The sequence below is a fragment of the Acomys minous genome (assembly GCF_964271855.1).
Source record: "Acomys minous genome assembly, chromosome: 5".
Lineage (NCBI taxonomy): Eukaryota > Metazoa > Chordata > Mammalia > Rodentia > Muridae > Acomys > Acomys minous.
In genome coordinates this window covers 105,910,890-105,925,522 of record NC_140494.1, presented here as the reverse complement: position 1 = coordinate 105,925,522, position 14,633 = coordinate 105,910,890, and the positions used below count along the sequence as shown (strand labels likewise).

At 43.6% G+C, this 14,633-nt stretch overlaps 1 protein-coding gene and 1 long non-coding RNA gene across 9 annotated transcripts in view; one reads left to right on the top strand and one right to left on the bottom strand.

Annotated features, from left to right (window-relative positions):
• SIK3 (SIK family kinase 3) overlaps positions 1–14,633 on the bottom strand; it is a 213,391-nt gene that overhangs the window by 137,209 nt on the left and 61,549 nt on the right. The window lies entirely within an intron of this gene.
• LOC311597359 lies at positions 84–5,248 on the top strand. The gene is made up of 3 exons (XR_014779199.1): positions 84–2,377; positions 2,424–2,877; positions 4,910–5,248. It is a non-coding gene; the product is annotated as an uncharacterized lncRNA (long non-coding RNA).

Sequence of the window (14,633 nt, the reverse complement as noted above, 5' to 3'; positions counted from 1 at the left end):
AAAAAAAAAATTTACAAATAATATCTACTGATGGATTAGTTACAGGCTGCCTCTCAATTTCTGTCCTAAGACACAAAAGGCCTGCCCTGGTCTGTTGACAGTGCTGGGCAATAACCCAGGTAGCAGCGCACCCCTGGGCAAGCACCCTATCACAGAGCTCTGAGAGGAGCAGAGCTGCTCACCAATGGATTCATTGACAGCATCAAAATGTTACTGGTTAGTTAAAGAACCTGCTTCAGAGAACTCTCAGCTCATGCTAACAGATCTATATATCAAGAAAAAACACTTTAAATAAGCTTGATTTTATATTATTTATATCATTAGATCTGATCATTGTATTTATAAATAAAGGAGTCTGGAGGGAGGCATGAAGAAACTTAGTGAGTTATCTTGATTAAAGCAGTAACTGGTCTGGCTCATCAAAGTTCCTAACAGTATACATTTCCTGCGATCTATTTCCCTACCTAAAAAAAAGTGCCCCGAGTCCAAAACACTTACTACCTTAACCTCTGAGGTGAAAGAAAGAAGCAAGGTTTGCTCTTGCAGCCAGTCTACACTTCCAACCTCTGTGTGCAAACGCATTCTTCAAAAGTTAAGTGACCCCCAGGCTTTCCCAGCCTCCTGAGGGGAAAGGGAGAGAGCCTGGGGAGCAGAGCAGCCAGCCATACTGCCTGTGAGCATACGCTACCCAACAAGAGGAAGGAAGGAAGGAAGGAAGGAAGGAAGGAAGGAAGGAAGGCAGGAAGGAAGGAAGGAAGGAAGGGAGGGAGAGAGAGGTCGGGGTAGGGGGAGACAAGTGCAGGCAAGAGAAGTGAGGCACTCTTCCACAGTCTGCTTTCTTACTTCCAGATTCTCACTTTTTATGACAAGCTAGAAAACATAATTAACACAGTGGTAATGTTTTATAAATGCCTAACCTAAAATTTACCTTAGAAATCAACTGAGTATTAATTTTCAAAGGATGTACAACAGTAGCCTTGGAATCTACTCCACTCACAACACTAAACAAAGGTTTGCATTAGATGCCACCACAACCTTTGTGTACAGTGTCCCTGAAAAGACATCCTGGGACAGAGCTGAGTGATGGAGCACTTATCTGGGCATAGCCCTGTCTCCTGAGTGATGACGCACAGATGTATGCCGCTGTGTGCAGCTACCCAAGCATGATTTAGTTCATGTGTGCCTGGTGCCAGAGGAGGCCAGAAGGAGAAACCAGAGCCCCTGAAACTCGAGTTCCAGGTGGTTGTGCGCTTCCAGGGTGGGTGCTGGGAACCCAGGTCTGGTCCTCTGCAAGAGTAATAAGTTTTCTTAATTGCTGAGCCATCTCTAGTGCCCGGGAGCAATTCTTACAAACTAAAAACACTCAGTAGCTAAAGGGGCTTGCTACTGAGTCTGATGACCTAACTTCCATCCCCAGGACCACATGACAGAAGGAGAGAAATCAGCTCACGTTATCCTCTGATGCTCACACATACTATACACTATTATGCACACGTGTATTCACACACATCCCCACACACATTCTAACACAAGCTCACCCATACTCATACATGCATACAAAATAAATAAATTGTAGTAATTAAAATTTTTAAAAATTTTAGGTAAGAAGTCTGGTGTGCCAGTGTGGCCCAAGCTGCTGCCCTTTCTGTCAACCCAACATGCATCTTGGCAGTCTCCCTCATCCTGAAGGGTGTGGCAAAACAGTCAAAGTAAGTACTTCCATTGGGGGAAAAAGAATGGGGAAAAGATCATTAAAATTCAGTACAAGTGATGAGGAGAAAGACATTCAAAGCCTTGCCAGCACTAATGGAAAGCTTTTGGAAAATACTACCAGTGTAATTCTGTTTCAGAACATCAGAGGTTCTTATGAAAGCTTGTTTTTATAAGTTCATGCATATTCATGATGTGATTCACTTGGTGGGAACACACAGTCATCCAGATGCGGTGCAAGGGTACAGCTTTAAGCTCAATCTTAGGCGTCATGCTTAAAGGTTATAGTAGCATTTCTTGAAAACGTATTAGTCACTGCTGCTAACTATACATCTCTATGGAGAGAATATGGAAAACAAGGCGGGCTAGTTGTACACAGGTTTGCGGACAGGAACAGTTAGAGACGTCAAGCCACATCCGGAAATAACATGGAACTCTGTTCACATCTGCATGCTTCATCACCCTGGAAATTTCACATCAGAGGCCATAAATAAGAACTCTGGGCTCCTTGTCTCGGAGTGACTCACCCTGACCTATCTTCACCGTCTGAATATTGAACATTTGACGAGACAAGGCACCAACCCTAAAGCAACCAGTCAGCAAGGCAACCAAGTTATCACAAAACCAAGTAAACTGCCCCTGTAACTGATGGGCATGTGTACTCAAGGCTTCAAGTAAACTGCCCCTGTAACTGATGGGCATGTGTACTCAAGGCTTCAAGCCATTCTCCTACGTCAGTGACAGAGGCATTCCACAGGAACAGGCTGCGCATCCAGGACCATCTCAGGACGTGTAAAACAGAGACTGAAATGTGCAGGCATTTGCTACCTCAAAAGCACCTGCTATTTTAGTGCGGCTGCCTTTGCTACCCCACAAAGAAGGAATGGCTTGTCTAAAACTGGTCAGAAGAGGAGCTGCTGGGAGGACTCGAACTCCATTCCCATGGCTTCCACTCCTGAACTCTGCCTCAAAGTCAAACCCTGCCTCACCTTATCCCCGAAACCCTCCTTCCTTCGTCTACTCAAGGCATGTGTATTAATACCATTTCCAACCCCAGCAATAAATGGCATACACAGGTCCTGCTTTAGGTGGTCTGAGAAGGCGTGTTATAATCTAGCACAGTGGGCAGGGGCAGGTGGAGGGGAGGTAAGCACACCCGCACAAGGAGTGGGAAGTGGGGGCAGGGTGAAGGGTCTTGCTGTGGGCCCTTTTCTACAAGCAGTTATAGTGTGATACAGAGTTGAGTGTGATAGAGTCTGGCAAGTGGAAAAGAAGAGGGAGGGCACATATCATGGAGACCCGGGATGAGCCGTGTAGCCTGGGGCCAGAAAAGAGACCCTTAACATACAGAGGAAAAGTGCCTTGGCACAGCCTGCAGCCACCCCAGGCACAGCAGAGATGAGGCTGCAACAGCAGGAGCCAAGCCCTGGAGCCCAGGCACATAAATGCTGGGCTAAGGATAGCATGCTTTGTTTTATAGGCGATATCGGACAGTGAATATGAGTAAAGTGCTAAAATCCAGGATTCAAAAATACAAACTGGCTTTAGTGGGCGAGATAAAAGAGGGATATGAGACCAGAAATAGGCACACCAGTTAGACTCCAGCACAGCAGGACATGAAATGTGAGGGCCTAAATTACAAACAGTGAAAAGGGGGAGGTAACAAATTAGGGTGCTATTTTGGAAATAGAATCTTAACACATGGTAACTGACGAGACGTGCTGAGCAAAATTCAGAAGGAAATGTAGGCTACTTCCCAGACTTTCTGCTGAAAACACGGAAAGGTCATGCAGTCGTCAGGGAAAGGTGACAAGTTGGTAAACTTCCCTCTGTTTAGTTTGTGACACGTGGCTTAAGGCAAAGGAACCTAATAGGCAACGTGAAACTGGGCTCTAAAGGTCCGAAGAAATAAGAGATTACTCTAAGCTGCAGTTGGAGGATGAAGGGCAGGTTCTGATCAACAAAAGAATATAAACACACATAGCAAGCTGAGGACAAACCCACAGGGAATCCAGACAGTCACAGAGCAAAGAGCGACAATGGCATGGAGCAGACTAGAAGATACAAAGGAGGAGAGGTAAGTGCCTGGAGGGGGGGAGGGGGGAATAGGGGGAGAAGGGGGGAGTATTTATCCCCCCACAGGTATGCAATCTGCCAAGTTCCGCTGTACAGTACACTGATGACATAGTTAACACAAAGCCTCCAGGATACTGGGCCGATGAACAGTGACTTCACATCTCAGAATCCATTCTAAACACTCAGAAGCCCTGACAGTGGCCTTATATGCAAAATTATTCATCAGAACATTATTTATAATAGTTATAAAAAAGAAAAGCCTTAAATGCACAGTGGAAATTTAAATAAATTATGGTAAAACCATAGAAAGGTTGAGCTATTTAAAATTTATATTCCTGGGTAGGTGTGTGTTTTTATATTTTTTTCAGGATGGAGAGAGATGGCTCAGTAGTTGGGAGCACTGACCGTTCTTCTGAAGGACCCAGATTCAATTCCCAGCACCCACATGGCAGCTCACAACTGTCTGTAACTCCAAAATCTGACACCCACAGATATACATCCAGGCAAAGCACCAATGCACATAATATAAAAATAAATTATTTTTTTAAGGATTTATTTTATATAGATGAGTGCTTTGTCTGTGTGTACACCTGCATGTCAGAAGAGGGCACCAGATTTCATTATAGATGGTTGTGAGCCATCATGTGGTTGCTGGGAATTGAACTCAAGACTTTCTGGAAAAGGAGACAATGCTCTTAACCACTGAGCCATCTCTCCAGCCCATTCTAGATTGTTTTAAGGGACATATAAGATACTTAAGATGGTGAAATAAAACCCAACATGTCCAGCTAAGTGTATAAAATAAGAATGTAAAGCCCATTGTGGTGGCGCACGCCTCTAACCCCAGCACTTGAGAGCCAAAGGTAAAGGCAGTTCGATCGCTGTGAGTTCCAAGCCTAGTCTACAAAGTGAGTCCAGGACAGCCAGAGCTCTATTAAACAGAGAAACCCTGTCTTGAAAAAACAAAAACAAAATGAAAGAAAATGTAGGGGCTAGGAAGATGGCTTATGGGTCAATACTTATGCACAAGCATAAACACTTGAGTTTGTATCCCCAGCAGCCACGTAAAACTCAATGTAGCAGCATTTATCTACAGCAGCAGCACTGGGGAGCCTGGCGGCAGGAGGATGCTGGGGGCTTGCTGGCCAGGGAGGCTAGCCAAAACAGCTAGGTTCAGAGAACAGCCTCACCTCAAAACATAAGGTGGAGAGCAAGAGAGAAGACGCCGGACCTCTGGCTTCCACACATGCGAACACTCACTTATACACTACACACAGTGGCAGGTAGGCAAATGTAAAATACAATAAGTGACAGGTATTGAGAGCTCATCACGTTTTCAGCATTTATTAAAGTTAACTACATGCATACACCACTTTCTCTGTCCATGCACCTGAACATCCTCTTAGGCAAAATGTCCTTTCACTTTTTGACAGTTTATAACTAGCGTATAGGGCTTTCTTACTTGCAGATTAAAATTCTTTATTCTAAAGGCAGCAGCCCCTTCTCTAACTGCAGGGCACCTGTCTGAGAATATGCTACCCCTGTAAAAAAAACTTTTATTCGCCTGTTTCAATTGTTGTCTCGGAGAATTGTTGCCTCTGTCTGCTAACCTAGGCCTAGTCCTAGAAGTTTCTAGCCTCTATACCATCTAACATAGGCCTAGAGTGTTTACATTTAAACCTGATCTATTTTGAGATGTGAAGTTTTAGGCCAAGCAGTAGTGGTGGTGGTGATGGAGGCAGCAGCGGTGGTGGCGCACACCTTTAATCTCAGCTCTAGGATAGCAGAGGTAGGTGATCTCTGTGAGTTCGAGGTCAGCCTGGGCTACAAAGAGAGTTCCAGGACAGCCAAGGCTACACAGAGAAACCCTGCCGTGGAAAACCAAAGCAAACCCACGTGTTTTCTGTCTATGGACGTCCACCTGCTCCATCATCGTTTGCTCACAACACAATCTTCCTTTCATCACATTGTTTTTACGCCTTTGTAAAAAAATCATCTAGGGGCAAAGTAATCATTTCAAGCCTAACACAGTGGCACCTGCCTAAAATTCCAGAGGCTTGGGCGGCTGAGAAAGGAAGATAAGATTGAGGCCAAGCTGGGCAATACAGGAGGACTGTATCTACCTCAAAGAGGAGACAGCAGCCAGAGAGCTACACAGAGAAAGCCTGTCTCAAAAGAAAAAAAAAATGGCTATCTGGGCAGTGGAAAACAGACAGCACAGCACTGTTTTTCTCAGGTAAGTATTGTATCCCATATAATAAAAGGTATTGTTCTGGCAAGTTCTACCTCAAATTCGTGAGGTCTCTTTTCTGTTACTCTGTGTTCGCTAGTCTATACACCTGGTCCCTGGGTCTATCTTTCTTTTATACCACACAGTCTCAATATTGCAGTCATAGATAGCTTCCAATGAGGCATATATATGTATCAAAACTTCCCCTCAGTTTACCAGTTCTTTTGTAATTTACAAACATTTTGTGTCCTTAAAAAAAAAAAAAACAAACAAACCTCGCTACGCTCTGGATAGAGACTACATTAAATTTAACATATCACTTTTCCTATTTATTGGGTTTTTGAGACGGGGTCTGCTATGTAGGCCACGCTGATCTCAACCTCACAGCTATGTCCCTGCCTCAGCCTACCAAGTGCTAAGATTACAGGCATAAGTCACAATACCCATCTTGTTTATTTTGGAGATAAGGTCTTGTTACATTGGCCAGGCTGGTCTCACACTCCTGGGCTCAGCTGATCCTCCCACACTGGCCCCAGAGAAGCTGGCACAGCAGGGATGTACAGCAGTGCTTGCCCAGCTGAGTATTTCACCTCGGGTTTCTTCCAGTGTACAGGTGCTATCCGTGTCTTGGTAGACATGCTGTGTATTTCTTCCTCCGGCTGAGCAGCAGTGGCCAGCCCTGTATGTAGGTCCACGTTCACCGCTAGCTCCTCGCTTCATTCTCTAGCCTGTCATTTGCTGGCGCACACTCCTAGGACTGTATCCGTTGATTCCTTTCACTTCCTCTCTACACACAATGACCTCATAAATGGGGACAGCTCTGTGTCTTCCTTTTTTATCTATCTTTTCCACTCAACTTATTGAGCTAGTAAGAAGTTCCAGTCTGATACAAAACAAAAGTTACAAGAAAAGGCATACTGCCAGGTGTGGTGGCACACGCCTTTAATCCCAGCACTTGGAGGCAGAAGCAGATCTATAGAGCCAGTTCCAGAATAGCCAGGACTACACAGAGAAACCCTGTCTGGAAAAATAAATAAAACAAAACACAGATATCCTTGTTTCAATCTTGATCTTAGGAAAAAATCATTTAGACTTTTGTCATTGAATATGATGTCAGCTGTAACATTTGTTGTTGTTGTTGTTGTTGGTTTTCTGTTTTTGTTTTCAAAACAGGGTTTCTCTGTGTAGTCTTGACTGTCCTGGACTCACTTTGTAGACCAGGCTGGCCTCGAACTCACAGTGATCCGCCTGCCTCTGTCTCCAGAGTACTGGGATTAAAGGTGTGCATCACCACCGCCCAACAGCTGTAATGTTTTTTGTAGATACTTTTTATAAATCAGGAAGTAACGTTCACAGAAGGTTGAAACCCACAGCTGATAAAGTAGCTCAGACAGTAAAATGCTTCCTGTATAAGCAAGAGGACCAGAGTTCAGACCCCCAGAACCCACATAAGTAGCTAGGCATGGCACTGCTGCCTGCAAGCCCATAACCATTAAAAAGAAAAAGCAACTTAATGTTTTCCTTTCCTCTCTAATACATTTGTATTCCAAGGCCACTTTATTAACCCAACCCGGAGCACATGTACCTCCCTAGTAACTCATTTATGCTGTCATCTACACATCCATTGTTAAATGTTTTGCTTACATGTATATATGTATCTGTATGGCATGCATGACAGTTCCCCATGGAGATCAGAAAAGAGCATCAGATCCCCTGGAACTGGTGGAGATGGTTCTGAGTCACCATGTGGGCGCTAGACATCAAACCCAGGTCAGACTGGTCACCAAATACAATAATGGCAGAGACAATTCCACAAACTGCTTCTATAGTCTTGCTGCAGCTGGGACATACATATACAAAGTCAAAAAAATTACTGGGACAGTAGGTATAGCTCAGTGGAACACACTTGCCTAGCATGTATGAGGCTGTGAGTTTGATCCTTAGTGCGCGCGCGCACACACACACACACACACACACACACACACACACACACGTACGGACGGACGTATGTCAGAGATAGAGACAGAGAGCTGGGCATGGTAACAAATGGCTATGAATTCATTCATTTGGAGGCTGAGTAGAGTAGAGTAGAGTTTTAGGTCAGCATAGGCTACACAGCAGTGGAGGACAGCCTACCAAAGTCACAATTTTATGGCATCATTCATTATACTGTTTGTTCCTCTGTTTAAAAAAGAAAAAGAAAAAGAAACACCAAAAACATTCAACCCATTCAACATGAGTTAAAATAGACTTCATTTAGGGATGATAGATACTTACACCTTATTAACATTGTTTTCTAATTCTCAAATATTTCATTTAAATAAACAAAGCCTATGTTTTGTTTCCTACTTTGCATAGTAGAAAAGTAGCTGAAAATGAGCACATGTTCCTTTCAAATTCAAACATCTGAAGCCAAGGTGGTGCAGGCCTTTAATCCCAGCATTTAGGAGCCAAAGGCAGGCAGATCTCTGGAGTTCAAGGCCAGCCTGGTCTACAAAGAGAGCTCCAGGACAATCAAGGCTACACAGAAAAACCTTGTCCTGAAAAAACAAAAGCAATCAAACTCAAACACCTGAAGTCCAAGATGGAACCATAGTAATAATAACAGGAATGCTCTGTCTGCCTTTTATGCATGTCTTCCATTTCTGGAATTGTCTGTTTTCTTTTGTTAACTTTGAGGTGTGAAGCGGATTCCATCTCACAGTGTACTAACCAAGATGGCAGCATGGACCATGGCAGTAGGTGCCACAGCTACATTCCTTTTAGAATCTTCCAATTAACCAAGATTCCACCAATAGTCTCATAGGAACATTTAAAACATTGTCTCTCACATGATGCTGCAAATACAGGCTGGAAGCTCCAATGGAAAGACATGTCACACACACACACACACACACACACACACACACACACACACACACACACACACACCACACCACACACAAGCTACAAAAGAAAGTGAACGCATGCTCACGACACTGGCCTTCCTGGTAGAAGTTCTTACAGTCCTTCCTTATTCTGGTCAGGCTAGGCCACAGTTTAAGACATTATTAAAGACCTCATTTTCAAGACATTGAGAAATAATACTTCCTCACATGAAAAGGCACATGTTATATACAACTGAAAGTGATAAGCTTCCATCATATCCAGTGTAATGTAGGTTAAAATTTCCCATCCTTGGCCTAGAATTTAGTAAGCACTCGCTTAACTAAATCATAAATATTTTGAATTCTCTTAAGCCTGGAACCTACTGTCAACATATTGATTCATTAAATAAATAATAAGCCTAATCATGATTAATCTTCTCGATCTTGACTCCCGAACCCTTCTCTCCAAAAGCATTGTTTCTACTCTAGCTTTAGCTCCTTTCTATCTGGAACGCAGCCACACACACCCCAGAAATAAAGGGGGAGAACATGAGACGGGGAGGAGGAAGAGGAAGAGGCTGGCTTCAGATCTCCCAGCAGTCGTGAGGTTCATGCACCAAAGTTCTCTTGGCTCTTCATTCAAATCTTACTTTATTTACAGCAGGGTGAAGTGGCACACACCTTTAAGTTCAGCATTCAAGGAACAGGAGCAGGCAGTTCTCTGTGAATTCTAAGGGCGGCCTGGTCTACACAGAGAGTTGCATGACAGTCAGGGCTATAGAGAGAGACGCAGTCTCAAAAAAAAGAGAAGGGAGGAAGGGAGGGAGGGAGGGAGGGAGGGAGGGAGGGAGGGAGGGAGGGAGGGAGGGAGGGGATCCTTTTGTAATGATTCTTACTTTATGTAAGAGTCGTTTTTGTGGCTGGTGAAATAGCTCAGAGGTTAAGAGCACTTGCTGCTCTTGCAGAGGACATGGCCATGGTTTTCAGCACCCACACAGTGGCTCACAACCATTCGTAACTCCAGCCCTGGGAGATCCAGAGCCTGCTGATCTTCTCAGACACTAACATGCCTGTAGTGTACATATGTGCATGCAGGCAAAACATGCATATACACAAAAGTAATTAATTTTTAAAAACTTAACCATTGTTTAAGTAGTGCTCATCTCATAACATGCATCAGTATAAGGAGAGAAAAACCTATTTACCACAAGCATAGTAGACAGAATATTACAAAACAGAATTCAATAAAATGTTAAATCCACTCAAAGAAAAAAGATCCTTGTACATTTCCAAATAATACATGGTATTTCCTGTGGTGCCCTAGACAATACTTAATGCATTAAATGAACACACCAAATACAATCAATGTCCTATCTGTAAGCTGATCAGCCCTGTGGTCCACAGATTCTTAAATTCGACATGTATTGGCTCTGGGAAGTGGGACAAGTTTTTTCCCCCCAGACAGGGTTTCTCTGTGTAGCCTTGGCAGTCCTGGACTTGCTTTGTACATCAGGCTGGGCTCTCACAGTGATCCATCTGCCTCTGCCTTCCAAGTGCTGGGATTAAAGGCGTGTGCCACCACGAATGACAAGTTTTTAAAATCCCCCTCTTCTTCCATGTAAAATTAAACTAATAAAACTTCATACTGGGGGGGGGGGTGGCTAGAGAGATGGCTCAGCAGTTAAGAGCACTGACTGCTCCTCCAGAGGTCCTGAGTTCCCAGCAACCACATGGTGGCTCACAACCATCTATAATGTGATCTGATGCCCTCTTCTGGCATGCAGGTATATGTGCAGGCAGAGCACTGTATACATAATAAAAAATAATCTTAAAAAAAAAAACCTTCATACTAGGATATTTTCTGCCATAGAATGTGTAGGAAGACATGCATATAATAAGTGTGTGGACCCACGTGACCAGTTCTGCAGACAAGGTGTAGATATCCCACCTACCTTCTTATATTCAATTCTACTCTTTGCTCCAGAGATATGAGGCATGGATTAGTTTTGCCAGCACAATGGAATCAGGCAGTACATATTATTTGCTGCTTTCCTTTTTTTATTCTACATGACTTTTTTTAATATTCATCTTCTATTTTGAGTAACATTTTATTATTTTCAGTTTGGGAGTTGAACTCAATTTTTTTTCAAACAATAAAAAGATACAATTAAAATCTGTTTATTAGAAGTATTGTGGAATATCTCACAAAAATAGTAATACATTAAAACATGTAGCCCTGGCTGTCCTGGATCTCGGGAGACAAGGCTGATCTCCAAGTCTTACACAGAAGATCCTTGACACAGTACTAGATTTTCAGCCTCAGGGTAGTTTCTAACCATGCCCAGCACTGTTGAGTGTGGCAGGAGAATGTGGCAACATGCTAATGCTACTGTACATGACAACACTATTTCACGGGATAAAGTGGCACAATTTTAAAAGTTCATCTGAGAATGTTTGTTTGTTTAAGACATGTTCTCACATGCCTTTAACCTCAGCATTGAGGAGGCAGGGCCAGGCGGGGATGCAGTGAGTTTGAAGCCAGCCTGCCCTACAAAGCAAGTTCAGGACAGCTAACCTGTTTTGAGAAAAACAAATGAAACCAGACAGGTTCTGGGTACAGAGCCTAGGCTAGCCCCCCAAATGCTGGCTGCATCAGCTTCCCAACGGCTATGATCGCCATTACCATGCCCCGCTAAATCACTCTTCATTCCTCACGTGCACAGCAGATGTACTGTGCTAGAACCCAAGATCCATTCTTTTGGAACAAGAGAAAAAGAAAAGGTAAGTTGATAGAAGGCTTGCACAAAGCCAGTCAGTACAACAGCTCAGGCTGTAATGCCAGCACTGGGGAGGTGAAGGCAGATCAGACACTCAAGGCCATTCTCTACAACACCGTCAATTCAAGGCTAGCCTGGGATGAAACCTATAGATAGATAGATAGATAGATAGATAGATAGATAGATAGATAGATCATACATACATACATACATACATACATACATACATGAAAGAAAATGAAAGGAAAAGCAAAATAACCCATTAACATAAAGTTTCTCATAATAGCATGAACAATATTATTTTCCTCAAAATTAAGATACTGGAGCATGGAAATATTCTCAAAAGAATCTAAAGGAAAAAATACTTAACATATTTTTCAGACTATAAGATGCACTTGACCATAAGACATATGCCAGTTTTAAGAGCAGTAAAACAAGAAAAACAGTAAAAACAGCAGTTGGATCATAAGGCACACCCTATTTCCCCCCACTTTTAAGGGGGAAAGTGCGTCGTATGGTCCGAAAAATATGGTAAAAAGGAACTGTGGAAATACGGGACCACGCCAGCACTGTGTGAGAACAGCAGTCAGCACTCCCATGCTGTGCTGAAGACTGAAGCTGGGCCTCATGACCTCTAGGCAAGTGATCTACATGAGCTGTTTCCCAGGGGTCTCCTCCCATCCCTTCTTCCTTTTTGCTATAGAGTCTCACTAAGGCCTTGAACTTCCCACCCTCCCACCCTGGGAGCTGGGCTCCCAGGCCTGCACCCAGATCAGCCCTCCCTGCCACTTACAAAGGTGTCAAAATCAAGCTACTGAGCTGGACAGACAGCTCAGAGGTTTAGAACACTGACTACTCTTCCAGGTCCTGAGTTCAATTCCCAGCAACCACATGGTGGCTCACAACTATCTATAATGTGATCTGATGCCCTCTTCTGGCCTGCAGGTGTACATACAGACAGAGCACTGTATACTTAATAAATAAATAAATCTTTCAAAAAAAAAAAAGCTACTACATGGCAATCTTTATGGCAGAGAGTTTAAGAAATAACTCATGGGATTTTTTTTCCTTCTCTACAATTTGTTAGAGGAAAAAAGATCTAAATATATCCTCTTCAAGAACTCAAAATAGCCGGGCGTTGGTAGCACAGGCCTTTAATCCCAGCACTAGGGAGGCAGAGGCAGGTGGATCTCTGTAAATTCGAGGCTAGCCTGGTCTACAAAGTGAGTCCAGGACAGCCAAGGCTACACAGAGAAACCCTGTTTCGAAAAACAAAAACAAAAACAAACAAAAAAAAAGAACTCAAAATAATTTGATCAAGCAGAAGTGTAGACTCTTCTCACACAAAAATGAGGATATTTATTATAATTATTCCATCACACAAGTTGCCCTTTGTACACGTCTAGTTTCTCTAGAACTTATTTGTCACCAAGTCAAAGCAATGCAAAAAGTTCACTAGGCGACCTACAAAACAGAACATGTACACACACATGCCAGAAGACAGCACTGGAGCCCCCTGGAGCTGGAGTTACAGGCAGTTAGCTAGCTGTAAACTGCCTAACATGGATGACAGGCAGTGAGCATTCGTCCTCTACAAGAACATCAAGTGTTCTTAACCACTCAGCCGTCTCTCCAGCCCCGTGTTTCCAGTTAACAATCTGGTGGTAGAGTATGGTGCACATGCCTTTAATCCCAACACTCGGGAGGATCTCTATGAGGTTGAGGGCAGCCTAGTCTACAAAGAGTCCCAGGACAATCAAGACTACAGAGAAACCCTGTCTGGAAGAGGAAAAAAAAGGAAAAGAAACTCTACTAAGTGATCCTACATAACACAGGAACAGGAGGCCTTACCCTCACTCAGCTTAAGTTAATAAAGTCAACCACAGAGAAAGCAAAGCAAAACAGGATTAAGGGCCACATGACTCATGGGGAAAATCAGGATGTTCGGGTTCTAAGCAGAGAGCCACCACCAAAGACCAGGATAAGCCTAGAAGCTCACTGAAGGTGGGCAGCAGCTTCCACAGACAGGTGGGAGAACGGGTAGCGTGCTGTGCCCCACATTAAGTGCTGTCCTCCCCTGCTGCGCTCTCCTGACACAGCTATGGGCAAAGGGCTCCTTTCATCAGCATTAAGCAATACATTGAATAAGAAGAAAAATACAGAGCAATGCTGGGTTCCTGCCATTCCCAGATAGGAAGCAAGGGAGCAGAGAGATGTAAACTGGGCAAAGCAAGCCTCGGGGTCTCAGCAAGGGCCAGCTGTAAACACCATGTCTAGTAGAAGTTACAGTCAAACAAAACAGCACCTGTGTAAGTGAGGTAATTGCCCTACATGAAGAGACACTTTCCAAGGCAAAAGAAGATGACAATCTAGCAGGAGAAGCACACAGGCACACAGACACACTGACACACAAATAAACACACACATACACACGCACACACCAACAGAAGCACAGAGCTGTGGTCTGATTCAAAGGCTAGTCTCCTTGCCAACAGGCAAGCCAAGGTAGATCAGATCACCTTTCCTCTGTTTTCACCTGGCTTTTCAAACATCAAGAAACCACAAAACCATACCACTTTAGAAGCTCCGAGTTTTCTGATGTCTCTTTCTTGTTATGTGTTCTAGGGCAAAGAATTATTTTGGCTGATTCCTGAGTCCAAAGCAAACAGAAATCTTAGCCAGAACCACTCACACCAGATATATGAATTTACATATTAGACAGTTCTTTTTTAAAGCAGACGGCCTGTCTAGGGACTCTCCCTATAGACTCCTGACTTCTGGGTCTACAGACAAGCTACTCCCTGCCTCCAAGCAGTCTGCATGTTTTCTCAGCCTCGCGTGAACCCACTCAACCAACCCAAGAACCATTCAAACTTTCACTTAATATTGACTGTAATGATTTATACCCAAATCAACACGACAGCTCTGATCTGCCTGAGTCCTCCAACCACTGCAAATCCTACACTTCTTTTC